Below are 24979 nucleotides of genomic sequence, written 5' to 3'. Positions count from 1 at the left end.
CTGGTTAGTACTTCCTATGGTTCTTGATATGCTTAGTAATAATAACATCTTTGTTAACCTTTTGGCAGTCTTTTCTCATGGTAAGATAGATACCACTAAAAAAGACCATGGCCACAGGTTATTATACTTAAGAAAGCCATTTCCCAAATAGTGTGTGTGTTTAATGAATTATTCTTATATTTGATTTCTTTTTTATGCCTATGTTTTCCCAGCTCTTCTATTAAATTATAAATTATCTATAATTATTATCATCTTGAGTTTACAATTTAGACCTCGATATTTGTTTCTGTATTTGGAACTCAAAATACCATCCAGTTAGCAAGCATATAGTTCAAGTTCTTATGGGTATTACTATTCTATGTAAAAGTCTGCAAAGGATTGTCAGAATTTGCTTCATCTCATCAAATCAAACATGTTAATTAACTCTTTAAGTTCTATATTTTTACAAAATGAATAACCTGTTGGTAAAATCATCAAGATTCACATTTAAGCCCATACTGTAGGCACTTGCTAATCACCAACTGTAAAATACCCATAAGATTAAGCATCACACAGTCAGGGAAGGAAGAAAATGAAAGTCAGTTGTTTAACAGACTTTCATCTGGGAGAGATTTTATTATGAGCCTCTTTCCTATATGCCAAGATATGAATGCTTGAGTATAATTCAATTTTACACAAAAGAAAATTCCATTCAAATCTAAAGATAGAATATTTCTATTCCACATTACTTTCCACTGAATTACTGAGAAGAATTGAAAGATAGCAATCCCAAATCCTAAATGTATGAAAGAAGTCTTCAAATAGTTGAAAAATAACGTTCGCAAATTCTTGGGGCCATGGTTGACAGCAGAATAAGGCCAACGGTTCAGCTGGGTTAAGGTTAATTCTGTGGTTCGCAGTAGGAATACAGTCAACTTGAACACTGGGAGCAAACGTGGTTGGGGTGTGTGGCCATTTTCCTGTGGTTGTTTTAAAAGGGAAGCACAGTGTGGAAGCCCAAATACCAGCCCTAAGTTACACAATCTACTGAGCTACACTTTTTTCAAAAGTTTAATCTCCATTGTTACTCCCATGAAGAACAGCCCTGCCCTCTCTATTTTCTTACAGAGCTGCTTTTGATGGAAAACTTTGTGGATGTTTGTGATATTGCTCAGAGCCCATTGGCAGATGAGCATCTCTTGCTGTGGCCTCCATCATTATTTGCCTGTCTTGTCTATTAACGAGCACTATCATCCCATCGTGGGATGACAGCTGCAACACGTACTCAGGCGCAATAAACAGCTAAATGAGGCGCACAGCAATTTCACTTGTCACCAGCGCCCTCGGCACGACTGGCTGCACAGCTTGATGCATAAATTCATGAGGCTGTTGCATATGATGGAGTATGCTTGGCTGAAAGAGGTGATGGATAGCAGGGCAGCTAAAAATGGCCATCACCTTGACTCTGTCAGGACATTTTTTAAAACTACCCCATCAGCTTTCTTGTATTCAATGCACTATCATAGCACAGAAGACTCCAAGGTACTGATTTGATACTTTTCCTCAATAAAGACTTTTGGGGAGTTTTCTCTAAATGGAAGTACCACATACCAAGGTAGGTTACATTTATTCATCATTAGGTCTGATTCTGCTAGATTAAGTTATGCTTAAGAATAGAATTTACTATTGCACTAAGATCTCAAAAAATCAATTTAAGTCTTAATAATGGGGGGAAACAACATGGAGTTTTGAAAAAACGTTTCTGAATCATACAGTGGAGCAGTGGATTGGTTGACACGAGATTTGAAGAATTTGAAAATACGGCATAGAAATATTCAAACACATAGATACCAGAGATAGAACTTTAGTACAACTCATTACAACATTGAATAATATTCCAGGGCACACCATTACATCAGTGTTTGCAATGCATTTTCTAATTAGTGTACATAACACAAGCAAGGACTAACATTTATAAAGTATTAGTCCCTCCATCAAAGGAGTGCTGTACTGGGAACTTTTAAAATAACCAAAGTTACAATGCATTCATTTCTCTGAAAATATCCCTTTAACCTCTTACTTACTCAGCTGCTTGAGTTTAAACCAGAACTTCAACCACCGTAGGCGGGGCCCTGGGTGTCCCACTGAAATGGGCTGTACATCCTCCATCTATGTTAGTGGAAGTCATCTAAGGAAGACAAATATAAAGGCAACAAAATCAATGAGGCAGTTTCCTGCAAAGCTTTATGCATTAATCTCTATCACACAGAGATATATATGCACACAGTGTAAGGGAAGGAAGTCACTTGTTCTCTAATAAAAGAGAAAAACCTTGATAATATGCAATTAATAAAGTTGTCATGATTAGTAATGCAACTATGAATCAACATGCGCAGTAAAAATGACCACTTTCTATAAATATAAAATATCTGTGATTCAATCATAGTAAAAACAGTCATTAATATGGGTGGTTATGGAATGATTGTTATAGCTACTCTCCTGCTCTTCCCTTTGTAAGAACGTAGGAACTCCAGAGCAAGCATTACTCTAATAATCTAGATACACATACGCTGGGTCAGAGAGCAAATTTACTAGCCATTTCTCTTGTTGTTCTTATCTTCCTGTATCCAAACTCATGTTTCTCAAACTCCTAAGTCCCAAATCCCCCAAATTTAGCAAAAGCATTTTGTAAAGAGAGCTGGGGGAAGGTGAAATCTTTGGAAGTAAATTTTATTGTTAATATAAATCCAAAGTGACATACCAAATGAGAAAAAATTTCCAAATAAATAGGAGGGAAATACTTTGGAATTGTTTGAGAGGCAGGGGCCTTTTAAAGAAGACAATTACATGGCATGATATCTGGTGATATCCTTAAAATCCTTTCCTAATAAATAGTCACCTGGCCTATCCGAGGACTGAGTGGATCTGATGTAGGTAAGGAAGCATGGACACTGGGATTGGTGGAGAGGGGAGATGAAGAAGAGAAACTTTGAAGAAGCTGTGAAGATTAAAGAGATTTCCTATCAGTAAGATTAGAATTAGAGGACAGCATGAACTAATAAGGGTAAGGATAATAACATGCATTGTGTACCTACTTTACACCACGCATTGCAAGACTGGTACCAGGGTGAGATAAATGAGACACTCAGGTACAAAATTTAAGAGAGTACCCAAAAAACCTCAATAATCAAGATAAATGATAATTTGTTATTGTTTTGTTAGTGCCATGGAGTCAATTCCAACTCCTAGTGACCCTATGTACAGCAGAGTGGAACCCTGCCCAGATTTTTGCACCATCCTCTCACCTTCCTGTGCTGTAACAGACAGTGCTCTGTTACTGTTCACAGGGTTTTCATGGTCAACTTTTTCGAAAGTTGGTGGCCAGGTCCTTCTTCCTAGTCTGTCTTAGTCTGGAGAAACCTGTCCACCCTGGGTCATCCTTCTGGTATTCGAAATACTGGTGGCATGGCTTTTAGAATCATAACAACATGCAGTCACCACAGTATGACAACTGACAGATGGGTGTGTGGTTCCCTGACTGGGAAACGAACCAGGGCCTTGCCAATGAGAGACTCAAATCTTAACCACTAGACACTACAGCTAGCTAAGATAATTTAATGTAACATATTTAAAAATATAAATTTAATACAAAATATTCTTTATTTTATTAGTTCTATTGTTTCATAAAAATTACTATGAACTTAGCGGCTTAAAATAACACCCATTTATTATCTCACAGTTTCTGTGGGTCAGAAGTCTGTGATGGCATAGCTGGGTCTGCTCTCTATCTTACAAGGCTGAAATCAAATTGTAGCTCACCACCATCTTCCAAGCTCATGCCTGTTAATAGCAGAATTCAGCTCCTTCTGGTTGTTGGACTGAGGTCTTCACTTCCTTGTTGCCTGCATCTGTTGGTCACTCTCACTCCTTGTGGCTGCTCCCTAGTCCTTGCCTGTGGCTCCTTCCTTCTTCACAGGAAGTGGTGGCAAATTTAATCCTTCCCACACTTTGAATCTCCCTTAGTTCTTCTACCTTCCTCTTTTGCCATCAGCCAGAGAAAATTCTCTGCTTTTAAGGGCTCATCTGATTAGATCAGACCCACCCAGATAATCTTCTTAGCTTAAGATCAACTGTGGCACATAGCATAACATAATAAATTGCACTTATTCATAACATAATTTATAACATATCATGAGAGTGAGAGCTTATCATGTTTATGGGTTCTGGGGACTATGAAAGGACATCTTTGGGAAGCTATTTTAGATCTGCCTACTGCAAGAATGAATAAAATATCAAAATTTTAAGTAAAGACAAGATTTCACCCTGCACTTGCATGACCCTGACTCGCTTCCTCACCCAAGCCCCAGCCATGTTTCTGATAATTTTTTTTTTTTTTTACAATAATAGGCAGCCAGCCTATGGGTCATAATTTGCCAACTTGAGTTTTTTTAAATATTGAATTAAAATATTATTTATTTTTTGGTGCCCCCTCCCCTTAAATTTTGCACCCAGTGGGAGTTCCTCCATCACCTCACACTGAGCTCAACCCTCTGTGTTTCACCTCCACCTTCTCATTTAGTTTTCCTCACAACCCTGTAAGGTGGGCATGACTAGTCCTGTCACAAACGAAGGCACAGAGAAGCTACATAGTTTGGTTATGTTCACATGGATATTAAAAGGCAGAGATAGGATTCAACTCAGATTCATTTGACTCCGGAAACCATGCTATTGTCAATACATCAGGGTCCTTACTAAGAAGGGTTGATGAGTATGTCAGAAACGCAGAAATGTGGATTCAGAAGAATATTACCCAGCATTCCTACGCTATTGATTTAAATTATTAAACCTCTCTAAGCCTCAGGTTGAGATACTAAGAGCCACCTTTTGTAGTTCTTGGAAAGAGTAAGAGACAAACTATAAATTCTTTAAGGTCAGGGGCATCTTCTTTGCTTTTGTATATAGCGAGCACACAATAGTTTTTATGAATAAATTAATATCAAAGAAGTGAATGATATAAAATATTATAAAAACTCTATTATCTATGACGTACCCCATGAGTGTGATATGCCTTCAGGCAGAAACATTAGCTACTTCACTTAGAGAAATATCCAATTTCTAAGACGTTTTGTGGAGTATTACTAAGAAGGGTTGATGAGTACCAGTTTACCAGTGATACCAGTTTACCAGTAAACTGATCTCAATATAATAATGAATCAAGACCGAAGGCCTACATTGTGATATTAGACAAAGTAGTTTAAGGTTGGCCTCCTGTGCTCTCTAAATTGGTGACACAAAACTGGGCAATGTGGTGACTTAGAACTGGCTGTAAAAAATGTAAATTGAAAAATCCCTCAATGACAAATTAGCTTTTATTTATTTATCAGAGTGCAGGTTCTGCACTGTGGCCATTGGATAGGAGCAACCACCAACTATCTGGTAAAGTTAGTCAAAGAAAGAAGCAGAGAGAAAGAGAAAGAAAGAGGGAGGGAGGCAGACAGGGAAGGAGGGAGAGAAGCGGCGAAAGAGAAAGGAAGAATGAAGAGAGGAAGAGAGAGAGAGGCAGGGAGGGAGAGAGGAAGGGAGGAAGGAAGGAAGGAAAGGCAAGATAACTCAGATAATTAGATAACATGATATTTTGAAATTTGTTACCTAGAGTCTTAACCAATTCTATAATTTAAACTTTAGAATCATTTGCGTTTATTAAACAAATTTATGAAGAACATTTTTATGTTGATGAAGTATGTTTTCTTTTGAAAAAAAGGTGACAATCTAAACTAAATGAACATCAGCCAAAGCAGAGTGCAAAATATTGGCGAGGAATCAGCTCTGAGCACATTTCATAGTCGACTGTCTTGGCCAAAGGAGGGCAGAGCACTAGTGTGCTCCAGACGATGGATTGGAGCTGGACTTGGCTCTTTATAGATTTAACTGATAGCTTTCTGTCCAGAAACCTTCCTTCCTCTGAATTGCCTTTAAATTTGAAAAAAAGCTCAACTATCTATTTTTTAGAGTAAAATCATCCCAATGCAATTCATTTCTAGTATCTTTGTTATGCTCTTTTCTGTTTGTCTGTCACATGATCTTGCCATATATATAGCCATACATATATTTAAAATATCAAGATTTTATTAATTATACATTTTTAATCCATGGATATGCCAATAATAGATTCAAGATGCTAAAACATAGTAAAGAGGATATAACTTACATTTATGTATGCATATATGTTTATAAGCAGAATCTTCTTCCATTCTCCAAATTCATTCTCTCTCTCTCTTTCCCTACATATTGACAACAAGGTATATTATGTGCCATCATTTTAATATAAAAATACCACATAGATTATACATATGTTTCTAGGTGTGGTGGCTTAGTTAACATTGTTGTTTCTGTTAATCTCCAGCTCTAACTTGTCTTTCTTACATATACATTATTATCCTTTCTTTTGATTACTGTCTTTTCCTTATACTACACAATGATGAGTCTTTCTATTTTAGGAGTTATGGAACAGAGCTGCTCTACAGGAATCTGATCCAGATCCCGCTTCAAAATGACAAAATGACTAAATAGTTACCCTGATATGTTCCAGGATGAGAAAGCAAATTAAATAATCCTGATCATAACTTCTCTGCTTAGCTTCAATATTAGTCCTCTGTCGTAGATCTGATCATGTCTGTCCCTGCCTAAAAGAATTCACTGGCTTCTGAGTATCTTTAGGAAAAGGATGGATTCTTAACATGGCCTCCAGAGGACACTCCAGCCCGGCCCTGCTCCTGCCCTGCTGCTTCCATGCCGTCCTCTTCCTTGCTTTCTACCCTGGAGCTATGCTTGGTTTCTTCCATTTGCATCCATGTGTACTAAATATTCATATGGATTAGCCCATTTAGTTTAATACTCAAAATAACTCTATCAATTAGATACTAACATTATCACTGCTTATAAGTGAAGAAACTGAGACACAGAGAGGCTAAATAACTTGCCAATGACATGTTGGTGAGAAGTCACAGAACTAGGATCTTGACCCACAGGCCGGAACTTAAGCACTCTTGGGGATAGCTACAAAAAGAAAAGTCTATTTAGTTGTTGTTTTATTTGGTTCAGTCACTTGGCAAAGCATCTTTGGAAAAACAAGAATAATTAACCACTTTCCATGCAGTTAATGTCAATGTATCAGTCTTCCAATTACCTTCTCTAAGAACTTATTTATCCCTACCTCGATCTAGTTTGATGTGCATTTCTGTGCAAATACCTCCCAACAGTTTACAGACCAATCCCTCAAATATCTATAATGAATTTGATATCCTTTGAACATGTATAGTCTCAAATTATTCATTAGTTTGTATAGTATTTTTGAGATTTGAAGATATTAATTTTTACTGTAATTTTGAGACATTATGACCAAGATGATCAATGTTTCTGGCAAATGTTCCTCTACAGGAAATCTTTGCTCCGAGATAACTCTTCCAAATAGGCAGGAAACCATCAAGTCAAATTGGTTTATCACTATAATATTACAATGGTAAATGACAATTCCCGAGATATGACAGGGAAGATAACTGTGATACTTTTGTAATAAAGCATCAACCCTTATCCCTTTCTCTAATCACAATGACATTGAATGTTTGTTAATGAATTTTTACTCTTCACTGGTAGGGAGCATTTTTAGTGAAAGGCACTTGGATTTTGGAATTTATAAACCTTGCTCTATTGATTACCAGCTATGTGCTCTTGGGTAAGTTAAACTTTCTTAACTCCAATTTCCTCATTTATTAAATTAGTGATTTTACATGCCTTGTAGGTTTTGAGGATTAAATGAGATAAGATATAAAAGATATAACACTATATCTTTATAGTATCTTTATATATACTATATTCTTTATGTATACTATATCTTTGTATATACCTAATATTGTCTTTTTAATTTTTAATCCTTCTCTCAAATAAATGGTGCAGAATATGTTGATATTAGTCATGTCTTTCTAAAACTTATTTTAGTCTTCAAAATTGCTGCCATTATTCTAATCGTACAAAATAAGAAGTGACATCATGGCGTTGAGATTTATAGGTGAAATAAACACTCTGATCACACTGTTTTTTAAGATATAGATTTCCTTTGAATAATTATAGATTTCAGACTAGCCCAAAAGAAACTTGAGTATTTCTTGTCTGAAACTAAATAGAATTAGCCAACTTAGCTTTTTTGTTTTGTTTTGTTTTGTTTTGTTTTGTTTTTGAGGAAGATTAGCCCTGAGCTAACATCCATCTTCCTCTACTTTATATGTGGGACGCTGCCACAGCATGGCTTGATAAGCCATGCATAGGTCCACACCCAGGATCCGAACTGGCAAACTCTGGGCTGCTGTAGCGGAACACACGAACTTAACTGCTATGCCATGAGGCCAGGCCCCCAACTTAGCTTTTGGATTGATAAAGATGACTGTAACAAAAAGATCTAGACTCTCATAAAAACAAATATAAAACAGAATTTCAGTGATTAATTGGAATATTTCCAAATATATGTATATTTGATAACACATGGTCAAAATGCCTGGATTTAGGGATAGAATTTTGGTACTTATATGAATATGTGGCACTATATGATATTACAAAAAGTATAAAAAGAAGAGAAAGTTCAGAAAAGACTTTTGTCAGTTTATATAAAAATACAAATCTGGAAGAAAGGTTTTTTAAAGATTATTCAGAAGATGAATTTGAGGTTAATAATCTATCCAAAATATGAGTAAATAATGAAAACTTCAATTATCCCAGCATCTGCTATAGTATCTAATATGCTTTAAACGATCAGTGAGTGACATATAACAAATGAATGAAGGAATGAATGAATACCTCTACAAAAAAGATATCCCATCTTTGCCCTCTAGTCCAGGTGACAAGGGTTTTGTAATTCAAGACTCAACAGAAAGGAACTGCATCAAGCTCTAACTTCTAAACCAGTACAGTTTTTTACTGTGTGTTGGTTAGGTATACAACAGGGCTGCTGAGGGAAATTACAGTAGATTTAGATCTTAAACCAGAATCGTGTATTAAATAAAAATGCACACTCTCTTTCAGTTAGTGGCATTATAATGTCCCGCACACCTATTCTGAAAGTCTGAGTTAGCATCTATTCTGCTTCTCACAACTAACTTTTTTTAATCAAGAAAAGTTGCCGTTTGACGTTATAATATCAAAGCGTGTCTTTTTGCTAATATTTGTGTTCTTCGAACTGTCCACCACAGTTTCTAGGAGTCTTTGGGAAGCCTCAGGGTCTTCTGGGAGTGGGGAGGAAGAAAGAGCGAAAGGATCCTGGAGAGCAGGAGTCTAGGCCTCTAATCTACTTCAAACAGAGAAGCACTGCTTTTATCTGGTCCATAGATTAAGCTTCTGTTTAAGATTTTATTTGACAAAAGCTTAAAAACTCTCTGAAAACCAGTGGTCTTCAGATGGTCTCAACTCCCATTAAAGTCCCAGTCATGGGCCTTCTCCAATGAGTGACAGCAGACCTGTCCAGATTTGTTACGCCATACTTTTCTGTGTTTCTTCTTTCAGCCACACCAGGCCACTCATGCTTTTAGCCATGGGGTTTGTATTTCCCCTCAGGTGTCATTCACATGCTCTTATTCAGTCCTCGACCCTCCCCTCAATTCCTTCTTTTTGGATTCCTAGTACCCTTCAAAGCTCGATTCAAATGCCACCTCTTTTTTCTCATCCTTGAAACAGTCTCCTCTTGATTCTTCGGAATCTCCATTGCTGTTTTTTGAGCCTCTATAATAGCTATTACTGTATTTTTGCCTGTGTACCTGTATACTTGTTTACTCATCCATGAGACTGTAAGCTCTTTAATATCAGAAACCACAATAAATTCAAGTTTTCATATCCTATGTTCATGTTTAGCCCTTAATAAATTTTATTAAACTTAAGTATATTGTACATTCCTTAAGTCAACTTTAGTCAATTATTGAAAAAAATCTGTATCCTACTATACATACGCTTAAGCATTGTGTTAAATATTTTTAAAAATAATATTTAAATGAATATGGTTAGAATTGATCTCACCATTCAAAGACTTAAGTGCCAAAGACAGATTTCTTCTGATTTTAAAGATATGGCGACTAAAAGACGAAGCAGTTAAATGACAGTATTTTGTTTTTGCTTCACAAAATGGGTCTAGAGAGCCAAAATGATATACTTATTTCCTCTACTTAACCCACTAGGGAGCCCTTATTTCACCTTTACTTTCTCTTTAGTAGTTTTCTTCAGAATGTTCTCACTAACCTTTACTTCAACTTCCCTGAGAAGCATCCTCCCTTTCCTCAGCGTGTGAGCACCTTATATTTTGCAGCGACAGAGTCTGTATTTGGATAAGCCATACATATTTAGTTCTTTTTAATCTTACCTCACATCAGCCCCTCAATCATTTTTGTAGCTCTCTCTGAATTCACTCCAATACCATGACATCCTTCTGGTACTGAGGTTTTCATAAATGGACACACTTGTCTGACTCATGATGGGTTATCTCTGTATGTGCTGCCCAAACAGTTTTTATAAACCACTATATCATCCTGTGCAATCTCATACTAATTTTCTGTAACTATCACTCCCAGGTCTCATTCAACAGTACTATTTTCCAAGTACAGTAGCTCCATTTCCCTGATTATCTGTGAATTTTTCATTCAAGATGCATCACTTTACGTTTTTCAAAGCCTAATCTTATTTTGATATTTCCCACTCAAAGCTGTAACCTCTCTATATTCATAAGCATATTTTGGTTGTAGATAGTACTTGTAAACCACCCAAATTTTGTGATTTTTATAAGTTTAATATATGATTCAGCTACCCTTTCTAATTACTAGTCTTAGATAAAGTTAATATATTATATGGACTCTTGCCATTTCAATTTCTCTCTCTCCCAAAAGAAAACAAATGCAAATCTTAGGCAGTCTTACCACTCAGTCTATTGTCACATATTTTATCCTTTGCTTACATTCTTTCATATAGATGAGTGACTGACACATCCTACATTTCCTATGATATTGGTGGTAGTTTTCTAAGTTGTATTTTTAATATAACATATCAACATACACATTCAGCTATGTAATGCATCCTATATTGCATATAAATCCTTTTTTTCATTGTTTTACTAGAGTTTCAAGCTATAATTCAAGAATGTATTATGCTTAAGTTATTCTTTTGGATAAAATGAAATAGTTGTCCCTTGCACCCCTGTTTATGAGTGGAGAAAATATTTCTTTTTAGGAATTATCCCTTTATTCATCTCAGTTGGACAAAGCCTCAGAATTCTTTCCACACTTCCTTCTAAGGCACTCCTACTCATAGATCCTACTGAGGGAAGGGGTCCCAGGGAATCTCTTAAGAATAACATCTCAGGAGATTATTCTCTGTTTGGACTTGCAGTGAGTACTTGACACAAAGGTAGCCCATCTGGGAGCCTACAAGGTGGTCTCATGCAAGAATTCTGTCCATACATGGATATAGTGACGTAACACATATTACTATTTTTACGTATCTGCAGAGGTAATAATTAAGGGATTACTGGTAAAATTTTGTTAACAGAGGAATTGAAATATAAAGATTGAATGGCTTGTTCAACTCCACATAAAGTAATCAGGAACAGACTTTGGCAGCCACCAGGAACCCAATATTGGTAACTGCAGGAAAGCCCAAAGTTAACCCAATATTGGATTTCCATTGACTGTAGAAGATTTTCTCTTACACATACCCTTTAGAGTCAAAGCTTGAGGCCACCCAAGACTGTAGGTTTGTGTGGCTGCAGGACTCACCTACATCCTGCACCTGAATTTTTTTCTAGTCCTCAGAGGATTTCCATTTCTGTCTTGCAAGGTCATTCCTTTATTCAAGAGGATGTTGTATATATTTTATCTGGAGTTTTTAAATGTTTTATACTGGAAAATCTTCAGGGCATCGAGGTTGCCATTTGGCAAGAGGAGACGACTGCAGTGACTTCCTGTATCTGTCTGTCTCTCTGACCTAGAATGTCCTTGAGGACTCCCAAACCTTGCTCACAGGTAGAAGGTGGTAATAATATTTTGAAGTAATTGAACAAATGAATTCATCTATTTGACTCACTAGTTGATTAAAATAACAGATCAATTCATTGAAATCTCTGTCTGTTAGGTGTCAAAGTCTGGTGGAGATGATCTTCTAAGGAACAGATGGAACTCAGAAATGGGTAGGGCACCTCGGTACTGCTGACCTATGTCAAACGCTCTTGGCTTATCCTGGGTCGTGGAATTCTTTGCCTATCTGAAGAAATTAGAGAGTCTTCTCAAAGAAAAATGCATATATGCTCAGAATATATTTGGCCTATGGTTTCATTAGGTACATTGCTCCTGAAAGCTCACATACAGACCCCAAGGGATGTATAGCACAGCTAAGATTTCTAACAAGAAGAATCTGATTAATTTCTGGCTACTGGTTTTATTACCTCTGGATACATGGCCTTATCTCTGTTTTCCACAGTGAAAATCACCCAACTGTCACTGCAACTTTACTCATTCCCTAAGTCCCCATGAACAACATTGTCTGATGGGCTCTGCCTGTGTCACACACCTAAAGGACTAGATGGCAGGCAGCTGTGCAAGGTACCAGCCTATCCTTTTTCAGCTTCTGTTGTGGGAGACCCTAGCTCTCACTTATTTTGGGGTGTTCTTAAGAAGAGGAAGGCAGTTTCAATCTGGGTGGTCAAAATCACAAATACTCACTGAATCTTCATTACTCAAAAACGAAAGGAGAAAAAATTCTTACAAAGTTGAAACAGAAAGTTAATCATATCCCACTACTCCAATCAGGGTTAATGTTTCAACATTTCCTTCATTTTTTGCTCCTAATTAATTTTTTCTATATCATAGAAAAGGATCTTGCTTTATCTTCAATTTTGTGTTGTGCTTCTCTCAGTATCAATATTATACAATAAACAAGCTATAAACTTTACAATTATGTTATATATTTATATAAACGTATTTTCTTATATATCTGTGTACCCATCTAACTATCAAACAATCTCTCCATCTTTACCTGGAACAAAATGCATCTTAATAGTAATAGCATTTATATCTGGATAATGTGATTTTAAGTAATTTTTACTTTAATTGTTATATTTTTGTGTGTTTTATGGCTTCTACAATGTGTTCTAAGGCTTCTTCTTTACAAGAGGAAATTCAGTAAAAGGATCTAAATAAATCATACTACTTCCATATTTTCCATAGCATAGTATTGGTAATAATAATTTTTAGTTGTAACATAATTTCCATTGAGTAATTGAGAGCATTCATATTAGCTATCTTTTTCTTTTACTATCATAAAAATGCATTTTTTTCTATTTTTGAATTCTTTTCCAAAATAATTTCCATAAATGCAGTTATTGGCTCAAAGGTTGCAAATAGTTTATTACTCTCAATAGATATTGCCAAACTGCTTTCCAAAATCTTTTACCAATCAATAATGCCACCAACAAAGAATGAAGGGTAATAATTTCATGGTCTCCTTTTCCACATTTGTAATATAATTTAATTTCTTTTGATAACTTAACATAAAAAAGTGGCAATTGATTTTTGTTTTACTTTGCCTTCCCCTGATTATCTGAGCAAAGTTTGACGTGTTCCACATATATTCACAAACTTATTGCATTACCTTGCATATTGTATTTTGTGAAGTTTCTGTTCTGCACATGCTCTCAACTATTATACAGGCTTAAGTACAGCATATTATTGAGTACTTTACTTAACCATCAATTATGTTTACAAATACAGAGTCTCTCTTATACTCTTCTGCCATCAGCATACATACTGATATTTTCAGATTTGTTCAATGGGTCTATTTTTTCTTAAAATGGCTACATCTTCCCTTTTCTCCTAAATAGGAAAAACAAACAAACACACACAGAAAAATCAGAACAAAATGTCAACGGATAAATTAAACATTTCTAAAATGCTAGTTTTTCTTACTGACAACTCCAGATCACTGACTATCCCAGATTATTTTTTTCCTGATTTTCAAATAATTTCCTTTCTGTTTATTTGACTGGAAGCAAGTTAGTCTGCCTGATCATGAAGTATCAGGTGAGTCAACAGGGTTGGCTACTGGGGAATTTACAGCTTCAGATCAATCATCCGCATTAGTGGCAGAGAAAAAAAGCCAGTGTCAGTGGGGATTTATGATGAAGAGTTATGGAGGCAAAGGGATGGATGAGAAAGCTGCTCATGACCATAGGGATTTAGAGTGACCACAATGACGAGAGTAGAACGAAAGAAGTGTCTCCTTGTTTGGCACAACAAGAGCAATGGATTAGGCAGAGGAGGTGAAATGAGTGAATATTTCACTGGATGCCTTCTCTGTGCCACGGTGAGTACTTGAGTTGTTCATTTGTTCATTTTATCAGTTTTTACTCCCAGGACTGCAAGAAAGTTGGAAGAAGCAGATAAATAATTTTGGCATAGTCTGGTTATCATTAAATAGCACATATAAAAAGTGAGGACAACTTTTTGCTTATTTTATGGATGAGAAAATAAGTATGAAACGTTGAAAAATAACGAATTCTTTAGTGTAGAGCCATGCCCGTGAAGATATTCACAGAACACTGAGAAATGCAAGACTGAAAGAGGAGGGAGGAAGGTAGACTGGCAATTCATCCCCACAGAGAAGGTAGTCAAAACTATAATAAAGAACGGCTCTTTAAGAGAACAGTCAAGAAAAAATTGCATGTATCTCTCCGAGGTACATGAAGTTATCATGAAAAGGATGAGGAGTCATCAGAATGGACCCATATATTCAGGGAACAATATTTATTGAAGGATACTTTTGTGGCATGTGCTAATTACATATGCAGAAAGATGTGCAGGTGTATTTATCAGGAAAATTTCACAATTGTATCCAAGGAATGGTAGGGAAATAAAACAAAAGGAAGAAACCAGTTTCACCTAGGCATATTTTAAAAACGTTTTCAAGAAAGTAAAATAAACACCGTATTTTATTTGCTCTGAAATCCTGAAATAACAACTAATAGCTGGAAAGCCACAATTTTGCTTTGTGCTGAGATTGTGTCAAATCATTTAGTTTTTATAACAATTGGCATTTGTGTGTTTCTATTATGAATGTAATAATACATATTTTAGAAATTTTGGAAATTACTGAAAAACAGAAGAAAGATTAACAAAACCATTCAAAGTCACGTCTTGGGGAATCTCTTTCTACTATCTTATCTATGCATAGCATTTGTTTTGTGATTTGACTTTTTTTCTTTGGTATATTTATCATCTCATAGCTATAGTCATATGTAAAAATAATACTGTGATATCTTTTTTCACACACTTTACACATGAATATTTTTTAAATTATTATATCACAACATTTCAAAAATAGGCAAGTGGTTCGAAAACAATTTACCTATTTCCCTAATATTTAACAGTTAGTTAAATCAAGCTGTGATGGTGGAATGATAAACTTTACCTATTTTTATCACCATCGGTATTATGCACTTCCATGAGAATTGCTATTTTAGGGAAATCATGAGAAAGTGCCTAACTAACCCAGATATAAAGCTAATACCTTTTTTTACTTATCTAATTGCTGTATAACAAACCACCTTAAACTAAACTAAAAAATAAATAAATAAAAGAGCTCTCAAATCGGGCAGGGTCGGCAGGAACAGTTCAAGATGACCACAAGGTAAGTCACCTTCATTAGCATTCACAAGATCTATGGAGCCTCTGTAGGACTTGACGCCTACCTTCTGGAAATATATAAATGAGACGGTGTCGAATTTTCCCAGCACTACAACTGGTATGTATTCAGGAAGGGTTGACTGCGTTCAGATATATAATAGGACTTGAATGCCTTGAGTGCGAGACCAACAGGTGGAGAAAGTCTCAATATGGAAGTAAGGGACATCTCTGAGACATCGCCTTAAATCTTCCTGACATCTTAACAACGGATCGTACAAACCAACCTTGATTTGATCTTTGACCAGGATCAATTTCTTAACTTGAGAATGGTTTGCCATCAGTAGAGATGGGAATGAGAAACAGTTTTATTTGGGGACTGCCCCACAAGTCCTGGATCATTTATATTTCCTCGAGTTTTGCTTAAAAACTAATCAGATTTTTTTTTTCTTAGCTTATCTCTTATCTCTCCCATTTTAGACTAGGCAGCTAGAAGAAGCCAGGTGGTGCTTTCTTCTGGAAATCTTAATGAGATCATCAAGTTCATTAGACATATTTCTTGTTTTTCACGTTAATTAGTCAACGGTTTTGTCAAACTTTCTGCCACTGCATAAGAAGGGTCCTCTTGCCTCCAGGGTCCAATAACCTTTTCCCCACTCTTCTTTAAGCTTTCATTAACAGCCTCTTCTAGTCTCTTTAGGCTTCAGCTAACCCTGTCTTAGCCCTTTAAGCTTTCACTGTCCTTCAGATCCTTGCAGCTTATGCTTGCTGCCTGATCCAAAAGGCAACGTCACACATTCTAGGACTTTTGTTACAGGAGCTTCCCACTTACAGGTACCCAACTATGTTTCAGTTATCTATTGTTGCATAATACAATATGCCCAAATGCAATTGCTTCAAACAACCACATTTATTTTGCTCACAAATTTGCAATTTTGAGCTCAGCAATTACAAAGTCAGCAGGTACAGTTTATCACAGCTCCTTGTTGTTTTGGGGCAACAGGTAGATCCACTTAGGGGTTGGGGGTCCACTTTCAATCTCTCAACTTGGCAGACAGGTTGGTGTTGGGAGCTCAGCTAGGATGTTGACCAGGAGCCTTGGCTCCTCTGTCCACAGGCCTCTCCATGGGCTTCTAGGGCTTCCTCACAATATACTGGCTGGGTTATAGGTGCAAACATTCCAAGAAAATCAGGTAGAAATAGTACCACATTTTACAACCTATCCTTGGAAATCACAGTGTTACTTTTGCTATAGTCACAAACCCACCCAATTCAAGGAAAAGGAACCTAGAAACCGCCTGTCAAGGGGGAGAATGTCAAAATCACATAGAAAGAAGAGCACGTGGGATGGCAGGTACAGTTGTGGCTCCATTTTGGATAATGCAATCTGTCACATACCCATCGATTTTCTTCAGGAAAACTAAAAATCCACTACTGATAATATTGAAGGTTCTGGTTGGTAATGTAGCTTTGGCAATTTGCATTTGTTTGCTGGTTTTGGAGTGTATGTGTGGTATTACATGTTTGAAGGTGGCCTTTTGGAGTGGAAGTTGGACAGAGGTGGGCAGACATATTTCTTTGTAGAGTATAAACTAAAATAGACCTTGTTAGAACTGTTGCTTATTTGCTTGTTCCTATGGAGATGAGCCATTTTACAAGGAGGGTGGGGGTTGGGAGAGTGTTTTCTTGTGGGTGGGGCAGGTTGAAAGTTGTTTATATGAGAAAAAGAGTAGAGCAGAGCAGACCTGAGATGCTGAAGGAAAGAAGTTCCTAAGTAACCAGAGTTACTTAGGAGACCAAGAAATGAAATATGGCTGAGACATTAATAGAATAGCATTTCCTCTCACCTCCACACAAAATCTAAAGATACTGAAGAGAGTTTGAGAACATGGAGATCTTTGTTCATATCTTTGACACGGACACAAGCAATCTCGTGACAGCCACATCAACAGTACCACCTGTGAGTCTCCTCAGGAGGACTTAAAGGGTGAGGACCTCAGCTGGGTGCAGCTGTAGCAGAAAAGAGCAACATAGCAGATGCCACTTAGGGATGGCAGTTGACAGAAGTTGTTTGTGAATATCATGTTATATATACTCCCTTTGGGGGTTCAAGAAATAATATGAGGGTAATTCTGCCAGTATAATTTCTGAGGGAGGAATTGTTTTGACACCCAATGATTAAACCAAAGGGCTGCAAGTCATTGAAATGTGGGCATAAAAATTAATGTGACATCACGTTGTACTCAAGGGCTGGAGTGGCCCAAGCATCAGTTGCCACAGCTACCATAAGGTCAGTGCTGTGCCTTACCTCCTTCCTGGAGAGTTGGTACCTGGGAATTGCTGACTCTGACTGCATGTGGAAAGAATATCTAGGAAGAAGTGGTACACCGACCACCTCAATCAATGCCAAGTTGGGTCTATTGTATTTTTATTTTTACATTTTTGGTGAAGACTTACATTTCTGAAGGGAGATAGGGATGGTATGACTGTGAAAAGAGAGTAGGAAGGTATAAAGAAGCTTCCTGCCTGGTGTATGTGGGTGTGTGTATTTCAATGTCTTCTCATGTGCTTTAGGAGGAATTTGGGGAGGGCTGCTGGCCCAATGCCATTTTAATTGGGAAGCATCACCTAAATTTCATGAAGAAAGCAGAGAAGAACATTTCTGTCATCTGTCTGAGAAAATGACTTTCCATGAATGATAATTGGAACAACCAAAAGACATTTCTTAGACCAACATGAAATTTTATGAAAAAATAATTGTGGTAGTACTGTGTTGGTTGTGCTATGAACTCTGTTTTTCATTATTTTTTTTCCTCTGCTCTCTGAGTTATTGAAAAGCCGGGTTTTCAATAATTCCAGTATTCTCTCATAGAAAGCCCTCTGTTCTGTAAACAGTGGGACAAATATATTAGTATAAGAGATAACAAAACACCTGAAACAAGGGCACCCCAGGACAGAAGATGTTTACTGTGCAAAGCCTTTGAAGAAAGGCACTACTTCTCGGAAGGAGTTATAAATTTGCTGTTAACAAGACAAGACCAGTATGAAGTTTTAAATCACTTCTATCTACAAGCTCTCGACAGGCATGCATGAAAGTGAAATAAAAAACACTTGAGAAAATCTAAACTAGCTACCTGAAAATGGTACTTTGAAAGGAAGGACAGACTTCATCACCTCTCAACTTCATCAGATGCCCAGACTTGGAGTTTTTGAAATGGTCATGCCCTAACCATTTACTGTCTCCTCTACCTACTCTGGCCCCCTCCTCTTGTCCAGAGGCTATTTCTTACTCCTCTTTCAAAATTCAGTTCATAGGTTGACTCCACTTGGAAGCTTTGCCTGACTCTTCTGCACAGCCTCCTCAACACGAGCACTAGCTTTGCCAAAACGTCCTTCCTTTGGCACCCAGTTGGAGTACCTGATTCTCTACATTCTCTTTGTTGGTTTACTTTTCTGATCTGCCCCCTTCCCCGACCCCAACATAGACCCAGTAACTAAACCATGAAGTCTTTTAAGCAGGAGTAATATCAGTCTCTACTCTTATCATCCATATTCAATATGATATGTGGCACTGAGTGAATGGGTACTAATCACCCTGCATAAATGACTCAATGGGCAAACAAGTAAATGAATGCATACGTTCAGGATACAAAGAATTCTGCTGTGTTTTCTTCCTCTTCTTCTAGGCAGCTTTTTGTTGTTTTTTTAGACAAATGCTGAGCAAAAAGGATTTTTCACTCTACACAGATATTATATCATTTTATTACTGAGGAAAGAGATTGAGTTGACAGCTGACACAGAGAAAGCAAAACTACACAAGTATTTTGCTTTTGTCTTTTTCTTCAAGGAGAATGACTTGCAAACTGGAAAGGGTAAAAATGATGAAGAGATAAATCTGAGAAGACAGTAGGTTAGTACTGAGATTCTTTAAATGAATCCAAATCTCTGGGCTGGGTGAGTTTCATCTTACGAAACTGAAATAAGTTACAGACGTGACTACAGAGCCTCAATTGATAACCTTTGACAAAAACTTGCTAGAAAACAAGAAATGGGAAAGCTTTCTTTGATTTTCAAAAAAAGAAAAAGAAAGAATAAAACAATGGAAACTACAGGTAAACAAGTATGAGCTTGTCACTGATAAAATTCCAGAAAAGTTTTTTAAAAGGTTATTTGCTTAGTACTTGGAAGAGGAAGTGATGCTCATTGCTAGCCTGAAAGGATTTCCCTAGAACAAATTATTCTAAATGAATTTCTTTTCTCTTTTTCTTTTTTTGTTTAAAAAAAAAATGGTTACAATAGAAATGAAGAATTTGCAGCAGACATCAAATATGTTAACTTCAGAAAAAAATTTATCAAATTTCTCAGTATTTCCTTAGTGATAAGATGATTTGACTTATCTTGGTGAAAAGAAATTTGGACTAAACTGTATTTAGGTAACTAGACTTATAACTCGTCAAATGACCATACCCCCTCCCCCAAATCATGTGATATGTCACTGTTACCATGGAGGGATAGGGTCCTGTCCTAATCGTATCCTATAGTACCATTTTATATATTTAGATACATATGGTGAAAGACCAAGATCTCAAATTTGTAGATCAAAAATTGTAGGTAAGTTGGGAGGCTGACCTGGTGGCATAGTGGTTAAGTTTACACACTCTGCTTCAGCGACCCAGGGTTCACTGGTTTGGAGCCTGGGCACAGACCTATGCACCACTTATCAAGCCATGCTCTGGCAGCATCCCACATATGAAACAGAGGAAGATGGGCACAGATGTTAGCTCAGGGCCAGTCTTCCTCAGCAAAAAGAGGAGGATTGGCGACAGATGTTAGCTCAGGGGTAATCTTCCTCAAAAACAACAACAACAACAAATGAACTGTAGGTAATTGGTTATTATTACATCCAGATTTTGAAAATATGTGAAAACTTCAGGAAAACTATAGAAAAGGAATTAGGTAAAAATGAGATGAAATAAATGTAAATTGAATAATGACACCATAGAAAAGAATGGGTCTGGTTTCAGTTCACATGGAAAAGACCCTACAACATAGCGGGCATTATAGAGGGACACTTATTCCCTCTTCCTCATCTCATGCTTCTGTGCAGAGGGACCGCCAGTGGAGTAGTACTGCTGGCTTCTGCACCCACCTTTACTGATTTCTGTCTATGGAGGAAGAAGGTGCTACTAGATTGGTGGGTGACAACCACTGGTACCTTCGCTCCACTCCCTCTTCCTGAGCAGAACCATTTAATGAAAACCTCAAGATTACTGGGGATTTGCTTTCTTTGCTTCTACGTCAGATCAGTTTCAGGCATCAATCCTGGGTGAGTGCATTGTGCCTGCACTGGAGATAAAAAATTTTCTCCATATGGTCTCCCCAGTGTCTAGACTGGGGGGGTCTGTCAGCGGGTGGTTAGCACAGTGTTAGCAAGCCCCTTCAGCCTAGACCCTTAAATCATGTCCTCCAATATAACTTTTTCAGGAAAATAAGCTCACATCATGATCTCCTGTCTGATTCAGTTCATCTCACAATTGGTCACAAACCTCAACAGTAGGCACTTAATCATGGTTATTATTAAATGAGAACCCAAGGATTTAAAAGGATCACATCACTATTGCCTGATATGTGGCACTCATAGCACTGATTGCTTTGTTTTGATTGTTTGCTCTGGTCTCCCTCATGTTAGGGGCTTTTCTCAAACATCTACTGATATCAGAGTGGGCAAATAAAAAGCCAGGTGGAACTTCTGCATGCATGGGTAGGCATTACCAAAGTGATTTTTTTTTTAGTCATTTTGGGGTTTTAGGGCAGAAACCCAGGTGGCAGCAGCTTTAGGCCTTTTCTCTTGGCTACTTAAGGTCAGTTTATTCAAAGAAATTTCTTCCAGTCTCCTGCTTGAATAACATAATCATGGCTGCTAGCATTTTGGGACTTGGGTGGGAAATAAAGGTGGAGATTGGACATTTAGGATGAAAACTTCCACCAGTGCTTCTGATTTCAGTGTGGTACCCCTGACCTTAACTGTGCCTAGCACCCCTGAGTCTAGTGAGCCTCACTTTTAGTCTTTCCAGAGAAACTTCTAGTCATCTGTCAGTTGGTGAGAGGTGGCGTTCTAATTGCTTTCTAAATGATCTTTTAACTATTATTTAAATTTTTAGCCTCATCTTCATCCACGCTATTAGAAAGATTTGCTATCAGCCAATTACTCAGCCTTCTGAGAATTCTACAGGGCAGTGTAAGTCAGGTTGCTTCTTCACTCATTCCATGGCTAGTTGCTGATTCAGCTTCTGAGGTCTGTGAAACCAGTGGCAAGCTTTCCATTTCTTTGTCAGTTGTTGCTACTGTCTTCTTTTCCATTTTTTGTTTGTTTCCACAAGCTCCTTTTCCCCACAGTCCTTTACTATGGTTATAGTAGGAGTTTTTTCGGGGGATCGTGGGGCTAGTGCCTCTGTCCAGCCTGCCATCCTTCGGAGCTGCTTTTATTTCACAGGTTACTTATGTTCTTGTCTCCTGGAGCAAGAGTGAAGGCTGAGTTCAATGACTAGGAATGATGACCAAGCTTTTTGCTTTGCACCTCCCTCCCACTGATCAAAGGGCCACCTATTGCCATTAAAAATTTAAGTTATAATATAACTAATGTTATCATTATCTTTGGTCTAGGGATACACATGAATAAAAATTCAAGAAGATAATATCAAAACTAAAAATGATATTTTCTCAGTTATGTAGTACCTCTCTTCATTATAAAGTTGGAGACTAGTAAAAATAGTTCTATTCCCTTCACTGAGAAACTTTTTTTAAAGTAGGAATTTAAAACATCAATTATACTTATTGGCACATGTAGCTAATTTTTGTTTTGAACAGTAATAACATTTCTATTGTATTTATTTTGTAGTTCCTTCCATTTGTATAAAGTAATATGTGTTCTATTTATGACAATGACATGAAAACTTATTTTGAAAAAATATTTAGGTAAAAAAGTGAGAAAATCTAAAGAAAATCATCAAGTCTGTACCGATAGTATCTGAATATGGCAAAATTGTAATGAAGATATGAGAATGTCAAGTTTTTGAAATACTGGAATACAAGGTAATGTACTACTCAAGCAAGTGAGCTAACAGTACGTTATTAGATGTATAGTGTCCACATCAAGGGACACCATGGTCTCAAGATAGTGTGCAAAAGGCAGATTTTACAGCACAGTGCAAAATTCTAGGCTTATTAAGGGAATGGAAACACATTATTTTAGTGCCTACCCCAATGTCTAGCACATAGTAGTAACTCAAATATTTGTTGCTTAAAAAGACTAAAAGTAGAAGGAAGTGAAGATGTTTACTCTGAAGAATAGAAGATGTAGCGTGGAAGGTAGTAGATGTCTTCAAATATATGCTATAGTGTGAGGCAAAAGACTTAGGGAAGTGTTGAGCTGTGGGCTTAAATGTAAGAGCAGAATTAGAGTGTTCCAAGTTTATGGGAGGGCTAATTTCAGTTAAATTTTGGAAGAACATCAAGATTTTATGCATCTAAAAATCAATACGTGCTTTTGAAGTACTGAATCATTGATCTTTAGAAATGATGGAGCAGTGACTAGATAGTTATCCTACAGGGATATTGTCAAAGAGATAACTGTATTCAGAAGAGTCTTTGGGAAGCTTTGGGAAAACAGGTTCTCGTACTCAAGCCAAACTTACTGAGACAGAGCCAGGCGTCAACAGACCCCTCAGTTACCTTCCAACTCTCGTCTGAATCCAGAACTAGGATTGACTCTTAGGGCGTGCACATAGCAGTGCCTCTAGCAGTAGCTGAAGTTTCCAATTTTGCTTAAACGTGAACCTCGATCATCAAGTCTTTGATGCCTCAAACCTAATCACTTATCTGTGATATGAACACTGGATCACTTTCATAGTTACCTCACATTCAAAATGTACAAAATAGAACTTATCATTACATTATATTATCAGGTTATTTTAACTACTCTGAAAAAAATAAATGAGGTTCTATGACAGAGAGTGATGGAAGAGGACCGCTTTAGGAAGAGGGTCATGGAACGCCTTCCTGAACAGATAACATTAGAGTTGAGTCCCAAAAGATGAGAAGGAGCTGGCCAAGCACATTGCTGGCCCAAAGTGTCCAGGCAGAGGTAAGAAAAAATACAAAGTCCCTGAGCTTAGAGTTCTCAAGAAACGGATATATGGTCCAGTGTGGCAGGAGCAAAGGGGAAATGAGCAAGGGGAAGTGTGGAAAGAGACAAAGTCAGAGAACAGCCTGAAGCAAAGCATGTGTGTCTAATAGGCCATAGTTCATGGCGGAATTACTTGTTCCTTCTTTCATCCCACTAGGCTTTGTACACAATTGCATTATTAGCAATCTATATTTTGTAATTCCCTTATCTGTTTTGTCATGAGATTCTATGTATACCATATAAATTCCTTAGGGTCACAATCTATTTACTACTCACCTGAACGTCCCTCCTTCTAGCACCTAAAACAATGCCAGTATCCTCTTAGAGCTGGTGCTCAGAATAGCTGATTGAGTGAAAACCTTAAGGTAAATTGGATAAAGCATATTTTCTGTGTTGATCCAAAAGTCTTTAGCATGGCCAATCTTTAGATGGCTTAAGATTTTGGCCAAAGTATCCTAATAACTGTGATGATATATCGCTATTATCGAGCTGATAATTTTTGCCAGTATTATAATACCATAAATAATTTTAATTTTTTTAAAAGTCTGTTGATTTAATCTAGCATAGAACTTAACACAGTGGATAAGTCCAATGGCTATGTAATTTATCAGAGGGTCTGAGTATCGAGTTTTTCATCTGTACCTTGTATAATACCTGATAATATCTCATTACCCTGGGTTCTTCTCCCAGCTCACTTTGACTGTTTTGACTGGGCCTATGCTGGAGGTCTCTTTCTGAAGGAGTTACCACTTTTGAGGAGAACCTAGGTTCAGAGAGGTGGGGGTGGGAAAATCTTAGCTCCATCACAGACTAACACAGTAGCTCAGCGCAAATTATTTAATCCCTTTAAGAGTTAGTTTCTTTGCCTATAAATTGGGGATGACAATTACACTTTTCCCCTAAGACTGTGGTGCAGTTAAAAGAGATGATGTGTAAAGAGCATTTAGCATAATCTCTGACATTTTGGGAGCATCACATAAATGTGAACTGCTATTATTTTCATAATAATTATAAAATTACAGTATTTAAGCTTAGCCCCAGGTTTTTCATTTAAAATGATCAAAATTTATACAAAAAAAAAAAGTCTTACAGAATCCTGGCAGATCGAGGATAAGAG

This window comes from Equus caballus, chromosome 10 (assembly GCF_041296265.1).
Source record: "Equus caballus isolate H_3958 breed thoroughbred chromosome 10, TB-T2T, whole genome shotgun sequence".
Lineage (NCBI taxonomy): Eukaryota > Metazoa > Chordata > Mammalia > Perissodactyla > Equidae > Equus > Equus caballus.
Note: the sequence above shows the minus strand (reverse complement) of the source record.